The sequence below is a fragment of the Durio zibethinus genome, chromosome 6, assembly GCF_047325235.1.
Source record: "Durio zibethinus cultivar Kanyao isolate XHJ-2024 chromosome 6, ASM4732523v1, whole genome shotgun sequence".
In the NCBI taxonomy this organism is placed as follows: Eukaryota; Viridiplantae; Streptophyta; class Magnoliopsida; order Malvales; family Malvaceae; genus Durio; species Durio zibethinus.
This window is the reverse complement of record NC_143167.1, coordinates 14823449-14837382: the sequence shown is the minus strand read 5'-3', so window position 1 is coordinate 14837382 and position 13934 is coordinate 14823449. Positions and strand designations below refer to the sequence as shown.

The 13934-nt window shown below is 29.4% G+C and overlaps 1 pseudogene; it reads left to right on the top strand.

The window, feature by feature from the left end:
* The first annotated feature begins 10222 nt into the window (after positions 1-10222).
* Positions 10223-12490, top strand: LOC111285968 (AAA-ATPase At4g25835 pseudogene; annotated as a pseudogene).
* Positions 12491-13934: the final 1444 nt, after the last annotated feature.

The following is a 13934-nucleotide window of genomic DNA, read 5'->3' as shown; positions in this document are numbered from 1 at the left end:
ATTATTTGTTTATTATTCATTAAAAGTTAAAGATGAAATCTACATCATAAAGTTTATATCCATATAAATTCTAAAACAATCCAAATTATAAAGTTGAAATCCGTAAAATATAATGGTGCAAAACAACCTGAATCATCATAACACAAGTCATGAAAAACATGTTATTGTGCTACATCTCTTGGTCCAAAATTTATATTGCTGCCATCAAGTTTAGAGGTACCTCTGATTATGTTGGAGTAAATTGTCTAGACCTAATCAATTGCATCATTTAATTCATGATCGACCTAAGCTCAACCTTCAACTTAGTCCTTAACTCACCAATTTGTTGTTGCATTTAAGGTTGAAGAGGTATAAATGATGGACCACAAACTGATTGGGACATTGCTGCTATAGCATTGGACTAACTAAAGTAAAATAGTTCTTTAGATTTATCTGTAGATTAAAAGCCATATACATGAGTGCACGTAGCTTCAATCTCTCTTATAGCTTTAGTCCATACCTATAGATTGAAATCTAAATGATTGGAAAAGTTTTCATCATATTTTTGAGACAATGTAGCAGAATAGTTCTCCTACAAAAAATTAAAAACAATTATCATTATGTTTTACCTATAAATTTAATAAAGGCTCTATTTGCTTTGTGAAAAATGATTTTTGCATTTTCATGTGTTTGTTTGGTAGAAAATTGACTAGTCAATAGAAAATAACTTGTTGGTCAATGGAAAATAAGGCCATTTTTCTATAAATTATCTTATCCTTTTCAAAGGAAAATAATTTTATAGAACTACTTATCAATGTATTTTAGTATAATTTTACTCAAATTAGACCTTGTACATAATTTTTTTAAGCTCAAACTTAATTTGACCTGACCGAAATATTAATATATCAATAAATAATATATTTATTTAATTTTACTAAAAAAATTAAAATATTAATATTAAAAGTCTTTTTCCAGATTTAATTTTACTTAAAAAATTAAAACATTTATATTAATAGTTATATTAATATTATTTGAAAAATGAAACAAATTTTTCATAAAACAACCAAATAACTGAAAACATTTTTCATTAACTCTTCCAAACAATAGAAAATCTCTACTTTTCCAAAAAAATGTAAATATTTTTCATAAAGCATTTTATGAGGGTCAATTTCAACAAAACAAATATAACCAAAGTAAGACAACTTCAAATAGTTCACATTAAGATTTATTGAGAAAGGGAAAAAATTTAGACAAGTCATGATTGAATAAGCAAAAGTTTTCACCTTTCATAAAATCATTGCATTTCAATACGTACAGAACACTATCTAGTTTAATACTAAATTTCTTACAAATTTAACATTTTGAATTACTATAAAGTAGTTCATCAACAAGCACAATATACAACAAGGAATCCTAAAGCAAAATACATAATAGTTTTCACCTTTCACAAAATCATAGCATCATAATACACACAATACATTATCTAGTTCAATAAAGAATTTCCAAATTTTAACCTTTGAATTACTATAAAAGTAGTTCATCAACAAGCACAATGCATAAGAAACAAACAGCAAAATACTCAAAAATTTTCATATTTCATAAAGTCATTGTATTGCAACACACACAAAACACCATCTACTACAATAAAGAATTTCCAACAACATTTATGGTTTTTGAATTACTATAAAAATAGTTCATCAACAAGCACAATACACAATAAGAAACAGATAGTAAAATACTCAACAATTTTCACTTTTTACAAAGTCATTGCATTGCAATACATACAATACACTATCTAGTTCAATAAATATTTTCCAACAACTTATATGATTTGAATTACTATAAAAGTATTTCATCAACAAGTACAATACACAACAAGAATTACAAAGCAAAATATTAATAGTTTTCACCTTTCACAAAGTCATTGCATCTCAAAACACATAAGACCTTATCTAGTTCAATAAAGTAAGGCAAATTCAAAGCATTCTCAAAGTCATTGCAAAGTCACATACACTGACAACCTTGGACTTGTTGTCAACGAAATTATCACATTCTCTTAAACGTTTGTGAGTGTGATTGAAAAATGCTATAAATGTGGGTTTCTGTTGCATCTCTAGTGATTGCAATCATTTAGAGACATTCAATGAAATATATAACAATACAAGTTATATAATTTTGAAATGTAATGACAAAAATAATTCATGAAAAAATGTCATACCATTCTTGTTCTATGAATAGGAAATGCAATCGAACTAATAGTCTTGCCCCAAGGTGGAGACTTCACATGGACATTACATGAAGATAAAATAAACCACATCCCTTATGTAGAGCCTAATTTGCCTAAGTTGGAATGTACAAGCTACTAGCCTCCTATTGGTTTATTTGAATAGCCTTTCTCTCCTCCATGATGTGTCCAACAACTTGCCTACATGTTTTCTAGTTGGCAACACCTTATTAGACCATGTTGATGAAGTATACAAATGGACAAATGCAAGATGAAGATCACATTTTTTTTGCCTAGGTTTCTTTAAATTTTCCAAACAAATTTGAAGGTTGACATGGCCTTTCTAAGCTCATTTGTTGGTTGTAAGAAATCCTAGGATACTACCATATATAGAACATTATAGGGTAGCACCAAGGAGAGCTCTCTTTTTAGGTTTTTTTTTTTTTCTTTCTTTCTCTCAATTGATGCCTCCAACAACCAATCCTATGGTTGGCTTTGTTGAAAGTTGTTTGGCTCTATTCCTTCCTTAGTTTCCTTGTATTTTCTTCATATTCTAGCTACATTTCACTTGCCTTTAATTTACATTCTTGCTTACCATTTACATTTAACATTTAAGCCTAGTTTCACTTTGTATTTCAATGCAAATTTTAGTTTCTATTTTTGTTCATACTCAAATTGATTTGCTTTTATTTTTTACCTTTTTTACTTTGTTTTGAACTTGTTCTTGGCTTGAGGATGAAAGCCTAAGGTGGCATTAAGCATGATAAATCATCAAAGGGTCCTAAATGGCTAGAATCTACAATAGTTTCTTTTAATTTCAATTTTTTATGTGTTGATTTCAAGTTAGTTTTTCTTAATGTTCTGTTCAGTTATGGGTGATGGTTGCCTGCATTTTTTGTTCTTTTTTTAAGTATATTTTAAAGTTATGCTTTTAGATTTATGATATCTTTCATGTTCTTTAAGTTTGGGTAGCCATTTTAAGCCACCATATCCCTTTTATTTTCCACTTTCATGTGTGTTTTCTATGTTCATTTTTTTGCCTATTATGTCTATTTTTGTTGTGCACTTCAAACATGTTATTAGCTTGTTTTTATGTATATTTTAATATCTTGAAGTTAGATTTAAGGTTTCATTTCATGTCTTTTAATTTTTCTTAGCATTTAGGCCTTAGGTTTTAGTAACTTTCCATTTTATTTAACTTTCCCTATTTAGTAAGTTTAGATTTAATTTGTTAATTTCCACAATTTAGTAGTAATTAGGATTTAATTTACTTTGTTTAATTTAGGTTTAATTAATGTAGGGTTACTTTAGTAACTTCACCAATTATTTAGAGTCAAATATAATTTAGGTGCTCAATTTTGATACTTAGCCTTAAATCAATCACAATTTCAATCCTTAGAGAGACAATACTTGATACTTACTAACTAACTTGTGCACCCGTACACTTGGGGTACACCTATACAATCAACATCATAAAGATGTATGAGTAATCAATATAAGATTCAACAACTTGTGTGAATAAGAGAATATCTCACTTAATATTGAATTAATTAATTTATGAAATCTTTAGCCAAAATGGAATTATGTCTTAAACTAATTCTAAAACTTATTTGGGAGTTAATGTCAAAACCAAGACTGAATATAGTTGAATAAAATTGAATAAATACTAATTCATGCTTAATGTTAAACTGAGATATTAAGTGATGATAGGATATTAATTATATTAAAAGACTTTACAGGAATAAGTTGTCAAACCACATTGACATTCCTTAGCAATTGCGGGTCATGACAATATGGCTAGTAGTGATCGTGATCTATAAATATAAGATTGGTTAATTGAAGAATTACTAATGAAGTCAAAATAGTTTTGACTCATCTAATCATAACCAAGGATTATAATACTTACATTTATTACCAACATGTTAAAAAACCTAATGGGTCACACACAATAGGACATGTTATAAAAGATTAAAATTGGGACAAATTAAATTGGACTTACTTTATTAGGCTAAATTCCAAGATAGAGGAAGAAGTAAAAGTCCATTACCTTTACATTAAGGAAATCGATTGCATGGTAATTCTATTTCAAATAGAAGTTGTCTTACGCATACGCTAATAGAATAAGGATGAGGCCAAACCTTTCCTTTATATATAGAACATTATATATAGAGAACAACTAAGAGAATAGAGATGTCACGTGTTGTGAACAATTGAGAGAACACAAAAAGAAGATAGCCAAAAATCTGACTAACTAAATATTCAAGTTGTGTTCTTCCTATCCTTTGGAGAATATTTTTTCATCTTGTTTGTATGGATTACTATTGGAGGCTAGACACTTGGACACCTACTAGTATATTACAATCGAGCTTGAGGTTCTAGAATAGTTTTGACACCATTACAAGCAAAATAAGTAAATTTGCCTTAACCAAATCTTAGTATTATGTTTGTGTATGATCTTATCAACATGATTAAAGGCTTAGGGGGTTGAAAATTTTTAAATTTTGTTGTTTTATACTCTATTCATAGATGCTCAATTCCTAACAAAATCATCCCATGACATGCCTTCTATGTGAACTTTTCTAATAAGATCTTGTTGGTTTTGGGTAACCCTTGAAGTTGAAAGAACTCTAGCTAATGACTTTGAAGGTGCAAACTCTTGATGAAAATACCAACAAATGTAGCCCAAGAGAAATCCAATACTAATTAAATGTTCGAACACAACTTCAAGCATATACCAATCGATATTATCACACCTCAACACATTGATATAATATCAAATTATCCTTATTTGCATTCTTAAATACAAAATTAAGAAATTTTTCTACTCCCTCTTGATACTCTCAACTTAACCTCATTTTTTGTATCTAATTGTTATCATTTAGTACTTGCTACATTATAACTTAACCTCATTTTTTGTATCTAATTGTTATCATTTAGTACTTGCTACATTATAAAAGAAAAAGTCGTATAATTAATTTTATGACAATGAACTAACATATTTAATAAGAATAAGTATTACACTAAAAATAGTAATAACATACTATCACCAAAAAATTTATTCTACATTTTTTTATATATTCTATATCAGCTCTTTACAACTAAGGTCAAATTAAATAAATTGAACAAAAAAAATACATGATTGTTTAACTATAATAAAAAAATTTAACAAGACAAAAATCCAGATAAAAAATTAAATAATTTCATCAAATGAATAAACGCATGCTATAATACAAGATCTAGCCTTTACCTATCAATAAAATTAACATCTTTCAAAACCTTACAAAATAAAAAAAAAAAAATTCACAATAGTTCTAAATATGAAAAAGTTATAGCTTTTTCATTTTCACAACAGCCCTGACCATTGCTACTTGTTGTCAAAGAACAAGCTTGAGTGGCGATAGTCAACCAGAGTTACAATCTTGCAAATGGGTTTCAATTTGAGGAGCAACTGAAACCGAAATGGGTTTTGATTTGACGTAAATTTAAAGGAAAATTGAAAGGAAAAAAAAAAGGAAATTGAAAGGAAAAGGAGAGCGAAGCTAGAAAATCAATTTGGCGAGAGATGAGAAAAAAAGAGTTATAGGCAGAAGAAAAGGGGGCTTGATATCATATTCAATTTGAGGATATTTCGGAACATTTTATGATATAAATGTCACTAACTTATGTTTTAATAAAAGCACTTATTAGTAGAGATACTTATAACAACAAACTTTCATTAAATAATACTAAAATGTTGCATTTCAGATGAAGAAGAAGTTTCATAAAATTATATTTGTAAATATAATAAAATTTGAGAACTATTTCACTAAATTATAAAAATTAATGATGTTTTATGTAGTAAATACTGTTATTTAAATATTTAACCACATTTGAGACAAAAACACCGCTACGATTATAAAATATAAAAGCTGGTGACGTTTATTAGCGGAACATCATAAAAAAAAAATGCCATCAAATGTCCTTTTTCCTGTAGAGATTGTAGGCGTTCACATAAGCATTTGGTTGTCGTCTATCATGATTAGCGACAAACTGGCATGATTCAATGTTGAAAGGCAATTATTAAAATATAAATATAAAAATACATATTTATCATTCTACATTAATGGTATCTTGATGCATCTGTTGCTATCAAGTGTCTTGAAAAAGGAAAATACTAAATTTGCCTAAAAAGTTTATTAGTCTGCCGTTAAAGTCCTCAGATAAAAGGGTAAAATTTATGAGATCAGTGAGAATTTCCTTTCAATGAGTAACTCAATATAACATGTTCCAAAAATATATCTTATTAATTAATTAAAAATTTACAAACTCATTCTTTGTAACATTGTCCCTTTCTTTTTTCTTGAAATAATCCAATTATTACAGCCAGTACAAAAATTCCTAGCACGTTTTCTATCATGTACAGAAAGACACCTAGTAGATAAGTTGGCAGTCCAAAGCTACTTTAGCTTCTCCCCGTAAGACGGAAAAGCAAAAAGCTTCGCTAAAGCAGAATCATTTCTACTTCTTTTATCCATACACTAGGAATATATAACGCAACTAATGTAAAATATAAGCTACGAGTCTCTTGACTGGTAGTTGTTTGGCATTCCATTTTCCTATATTAGATTGCCGAAAAGGAATTATTTGTTGAGGTAGATGAAGAAATATTTGTTGATCGAATCTTAGATAGCCATTTGATAATCGATTATCATAGAATTGGCTCAGCTTTTCTTTAAGGACGACTCCTACGCAAACCTTGCTTGTTGCTTTTAATGTAAGTCTCTTCGTCTTTTCTCAGTACTTTTTTTAAGGCAGCACTAGCTTTTTCTACCTTTTGGCTTTCTCTTTTTTTTTTTCCCTTACCGGATTTTAACCATTTTCCTTGGTAACAAAATTTAAAGTTAACAAACATGCATACGGGACGGCGAAGCCCCACAAGCCAGATTAATATCCCAAAGGAATTTTAGTTACTGTACCAAAACAAAAAGAAAAAAGAAAGTCGTTTTAGCTCAAATTTTCATATATAAAAAGAAGGAATCTTTAATCACCTCAAATCAATACTGCCTAACATATTTTTTCTGGGATTTAAAAGGAGTTATGACTTAATTTTTCCATTTGATAGGAATAATGGCAATAAACATTAAGCTAATGGTTGATTTAGAAAATAGCATATGTTATTATGGATCTCGATGAATAGATTAAAAAATTTTTCATCCTTATCAAATATGTCGAAGAAAGGATATGGATTTTCTTTGTGAACAGATTTTCATGGCAACATCAACTATATTTGTTCCCGTAAAAAATTTCATTTTCTACTCTGAATGTACCTCCAAATCTCAAATTAACCATCTACAAATGTGTATACATGTAATATGTGCATGTGCAAACATCTTATTTTGGTTGGATAATTGGAATGCACGACATCTTAAAAGATATCTAAGCGGGCTATACAACTATTTTAAAAATGTGTTATGCAATTATGCATAGAAAAATGATTTGGGACAAAGACCTAAAGGCCAAAATAACAAATAAATTCCAAAATTTTACCTCTTTATCTAAAGATTTATTTGTGTGTGCAGTAAGATTCATTTTAGTGAAATTGAAATAAAGGTGACGATGAGATTAGTTAACGTAATAATGAGATTAAAATTAGAAATAAAATATGTGTTTGAATACAAAAACAGAGATAATGATGAGAAAAATTTTAAAAATTCTTTAAAGATATTAATTTAAAAGTAAATTGAAAAGATTATTTTGATACATATTTTAATTCCACTTAACATTTAAAAATATTAAAAAATTAATTATTTAAGGGTACAATTAAAAAAATGAATAGAAAGAGAATTTTATTTTTTAAATTAACTAAAATTATTTTAGAATTAATAAATGTTTGAATATAAGGATAAAATTGGATTAAAAGAATATTAGTGTGGGTAGAAATGTTCAAAGTGGGATGCAACGACTCACTACATCCCTTCCCCATCAATAGAAATTATTCCTCCCACTGATGCCACATAGGATCAATCACACTATGATTCTGCTGTCCAAATCAGGGAATTAAATAGCAACGTGATAGTATAATAATAGCGGTTATTTTGCGACAGCACTTTTGGCCGCCACCGTTATCTTAAAAAAAAAAAAGGAAGCAGTCGGGAATTTGAAACACTCCAAATGGTGCGTTGCTACCACAAGAGAATGCCATAAGGGGCAATAGCAAAAATAATAGTCTACTTTATTTTCGCTATTGCAACTATCCTCATTTTTTGTCCATATTTTTTATTTTTAGAAGAAAAAAATCAATTCATTCAAATTCAATCTCAAATAAAATCAAGTATAAAAGAACAAGCAATTTGAAGGTAAGAGTAAATTAAAATTACATTTTTTAAAAAAAAATTGTTGGCTTGCTGCAAATTGCTATCGAAAAAAATCTCTATCGATTGATCTTTGACTAGGAGGCTGAAAGGCTATGGGCTATGAGTTGAGCGTGAGTTGAAATTGGTGGGGGAGAAAGGAGGCAAAGATTGGAGAGCTCAATCAAGAAAGGTTAAGAGGGGAGGATTTTACTGATTTATTGATTTAAGGGTTTGGGTCCTTGTGAGAAAGATAAGAAAAAGATGAAGTGTGAAGAAGAAAACATAGAGGCTACACTCTGGAGGAATGGAGGCTGGGATGTGTGGGTATTGGACATTGGATTAAAGGTTGAGGTAGGAGGGTTTAGGGGCGATGAGTGGGTGAAAGCCGAAAGGAAATAAAGACTTAAAAAAAAAAAAAAGGATATTTGGAGAGATGTGGCCGGTGAGTGGGTTTGATAAATTGATAGGCATTAATGCTAGCTAGAGGGTATGTTTGGGGGGTGTAAATAGGTGAAAAGCAAATGGAAATTTTAGTAATTTTGTTATAATATTGAATATAATATTGGTTCAAGCAAAAATTTCGTACAAAATAAAATATGAATATATTGTTATAATCTTAAAAAAAAAATTATGAATAATTTTTTTAAAAAATAAAAATATAAAGTGTCATAAATTACTTTAAAAATCATAAAATAAAAATTTTTATGATTATTATTATAATAATTATATTTTTTAATGAATTTTGTAAAATTTTAAAAAATTCATGATCACGATAATCATTATAATTACAATGGTCTCCGTTATTTCTATAATTATAATAAATGTAACGCGATCGAAAATATGACTACAACCATAATTTAAATCTTTGGTTCAAATGAACAGTCATGTTGCAATTGCACAAAAATATGCTTAATCGCATCATGCCATGGCTATGATGAAATCCAAACTAAGCATAAGTAAGTTTGTAAAGTTTTAATATATTTAAATAAATTCGTGCATTTTAATTTAAATATAAATAAATTTTTTATTTTATTTAGTATCCAAATAAACTTTAACTTTTAATAGAAATTAAAATTTTTTTTTAAGAAATATATTTTTTTCCATTTTCAATCATGTCACTATGCCACGTCACTTTCTATGTAGAGAGAAAACGACCAATTGCAATTAATTGTAATAAAAATCAACTTTTTATTTGAAATAAAAATTTATTTGAATATAAATTAAAGATTAAAAATTTATTTAAATACAATAAAAAGTACCAAAAAAGAAAGAATTCAATGCTGCATTTATATTTTTAATATTTTAGTTACAAGCAAATTTACAATGATCATCAACCGGATGTGGTTGCGTTGCATATAGATCAAATTATATCAATCTCGTTCTTATAGGATATATTTGGTATACAAAATTATAATAAAATAAAATAAAATAATATTATGAATAAGATTATATTAAATAATATCATCTTATATTGTGTTTAATATGTGCAAGATTAAAATAAGATAATTTATTTATTGATTAAAATTATTTTTTTTTAAATTTTATATAATTTCAATTATTGATATAATTTTTAAAGATATAATAGAATATGTAAGTTTAATTTCATGGATTAAAAATAATTCTCTCCACTTTGAGATGATTGAATCATCTTATACCAATAAAAATGATTAATCCTTCTTATAATCATATCTCTTCATTTAAATACAAACTAAATATAATATAAAATTATTATTATTTTATCTTATCTATAATCCTATGCATCAAATATGATCATAGGAACTAATATTCTAAGATATTTTGTAACCCATGAGAACCTTAATTATAATTTAGAAGAGAAAGAGAAAGATAAAGGCGATTTGCAAAGCAATTCTATCACACTACGAAAAAGAAGAGATGGGGGCTTAACAAAAGCAAATTAAAGAAGAGTGGTGGGCTTCACCTTTAACTTTATCTTTACCGCTTCTTTTTCAATGCCAAACAGTGTCTTTAGCTCTCCCCAAGCCCTCTTTTTCCCTTTTTGTCTTTAACCTTGAACCCAGCGCCGGGAGGTTTGGATGCGCAGTGCCTCGACCACTGCAAGCATTTTACCCACTCAGTATCTTTTTTCACTGAACCCTCAAACACAGCTTAAGTACTAAAATCAGAACTCACCATCGACACTCGAAAAACAAAACCTTCAAGCTTCCAATTCATATGCTCTTCCCTTATCCCAACTATATCTATAGATATTATAGAACTCATGCTTTTATATTCTCCATTAAATAAAGAAACGCACTAGAAGACTAGAAACAAACTCCAGATAAGGCTAAATAATCATTCAAAGAAGCCACCAAATTAAGATGGAGATATTGTCACAGATGTGGTCATTCCTCGGACTCCTCACGGTCCTTCAGAACATCTTGCCCTCGCATCTTCTCTCCCTCCTCCACTCCTTCTACGAGTCCCTCCAAGACCTCTTCACCCCTTACTCCTACTTCGAGATCCCCGAATTCAATGGCTACTGCGGCGTCGATCCCAACGACCTTTATCGCCATGCCAACCTCTACCTCAACTCTGTCAACCCTTCTGCCACCTGCCGGCGTCTCACACTCTCTCGCTCCAAGTCCGCAAATTGCATCTCCTTCACTGTGGCTCCCAACCACACCATCCACGACACCTTCAATGGCCACAGCCTCTCATGGACTCATCATGTGGAGACGGTGCAGGACTCGCTAGAGGAGAAACGCAGCTTCACTCTCAAGCTCCCCAAGAGCCACCGCCAGACCCTCCTCAAGTCCTACCTTGATCACGTTAGTTCAACTGCTGAGGAATTTGAACGTGTGTCACGTGAAAGGAGGCTTTTCACCAACAATCGGCATGGGTCGTATGAGTCAGGCTGGGTATCCGTGCCATTCCGTCATCCCTCCTCATTTGACACACTGGCCCTTGAGCCAGAACTGAAGAAACAAATAACGGAAGACCTCACAGCTTTTGCAAGCGGGAAAGAATTTTACCACAGAATCGGACGTGCATGGAAACGAGGATACTTGCTCTATGGGCCTCCTGGGTCTGGCAAGTCAAGCTTGATCGCAGCAATGGCAAACTATCTTTGTTACGACGTGTATGATTTGGAGCTCACCAAAGTGACAGACAACTCTGAGTTAAGAGCTCTGCTGATCCAGACTACCAATCGTTCCATCATAGTGATCGAGGACATAGATTGTTCTGTTGATCTAACGATGGACAGACTGTCAAAGAGATCATCACGTTCACGGCCGCAGCCACCAGTAGCGATGAAGGGAAATGATTATCAGGAGAATAGCAGAGTGACCTTATCAGGGCTATTGAACTTCACTGATGGTTTGTGGTCTTGTTGCGGAGAGGAAAGAATCATAGTTTTCACCACCAACCACAGGGACAATGTGGATCCTGCTCTGGTTAGGTGCGGTCGCATGGATGTGCATGTCAGCCTGGGAAGGTGTGTGATGCATGCCTTCAAGGTCCTGGCTATGAACTATCTCAACCTCGACTACCACCCCCTGTTTCAAGCGGTGGAGAGTTACATAAGCTCTGGCGGTTCCTTAACTCCAGCTCAGATAGCGGAGGTGTTGTTGAGGAACAGATGGAATGCTGAAGTGGCGATGAAAGAGGTGGTGTCTGCCATGCAGTTGCAGTTGCAGACGCAGTATAATCAAGGCGGTGATGGGGCTGACTACGACGAGATATTGATGACTAGGTCTCCGGAGAGTGCGTTAGCTGTGGGGTCGCCAGAACCGTGGGACTCACCTCCTTTGAAGGTTGGCGGAAACGGGAAGAAAAGGAAAGAAGGGTCCAATGGAGAGAAGAAGGTTAATTTCTTAGTGAGGTTAAGGTCTTTGACCAAGTATGATTCTGACAAGAGAGTCTTATGAGCAATTAGAATCACCTGTACTCTCATTTTATTTTTATCAAGCATTTTCTTATTTGAATCATAAAAAAAAATTCGATTAATTTTAAATTAAATTACTCAAAATATAACTATATATTAATTTTATTTTCGTTAACAGAATAAAATTTATTAATCGATCGAATTTAATTTGATTAATTTTTAAGTTAACTAAAATATAGCATGTAATAAAGTTATATTATATTTTAAGCTATTAATATTTAATAATTCAAATAAATTAAATAAAATCATCAAACAAAATATTTAAATATTTAAATGTTAAATTAAAAATCCTAACAACATTAAACTTAAAATATCATTCAAACTGCTAACATTAAAAATAAATGTTTCATAAAACATAAGAATCATCTAATGCCTCCATCTAGAGGTAATAAAAACTAATGTGATCAATCCAAATTTATTTGAATCTAAGTTAACTGAAATTTAAATTGATGTAAATCATTTGATTTGAATTTGAATTGATTTGAATTCAAATTAATTCAAACACAAATCAACTTGAAACCAAAATGATTCAACTTTAAATTTAGGAAAAAATTAAATTAAAATTATTAAAATTTTATATTTTCATATTTAAGGGGAAAGAAAATACAAAAGTTGAAAAGTGTTCAATTAATTAATTAAATTGGTATATAAAATTTTATTAATGTTTTACTAATAAGTAACAACATATAAAAATTAATTGTTAACTTTAAACAAAATATAATTTAGAGGTAGAGTAATAAAATTATATTTATTTATTTTAATTATTAATATAATAGTTGTATTAAGTAATTGGTATTAAGATTAGTTGTATTAAAAATTAATATTTTAAATTTTCTTATGAACAAAGTTTAAAAATTATACAGTATAATTTGTATGTATACAATTATAATTATATTGTTTTTTTTATATACATAATTAACATTCAAAATCAAATTTTATAACTTAAAAATTAAAAACTAAACCAAACCAACCAAAGTGAAGTCATGTCATGCCATACCTACAGCAATAGATAATAGGTAATTATTATCTTCATTTTTCATTGTATATTTATGCTATTTACTATTGAAAATATCAATTATTTAAATTAGGTTAATATTATGTCTAATTAATATTGATATTTTAAAAAAGTTTAAAATTTTAAGATTGTACCGTTATATCAATTAAATAATCAATATTAAAGGTACATTTTTTATATTATTGTACTCTTTGGTGATGACTTTAATGGTAATTTTTTTTTGCCAATGATGGTGAGTTTTCTTTAAATTAGTTAGTTGGTTCTCATTTTCAATTCATACTAATAAGTAGATAAATATAATTGTATGAAAATATCAATATAAGTCACTAATATTAAATTAATAATTAATAAATAAAATATTAAAAATAAATATTAAATATAGCTAATAAAAACTCATTAATAATTTTTTTTTATCATAAACAGTGTTAATTTTATATTTAAATATAACCCAATTTCATATTATTAGCAAAATACTTT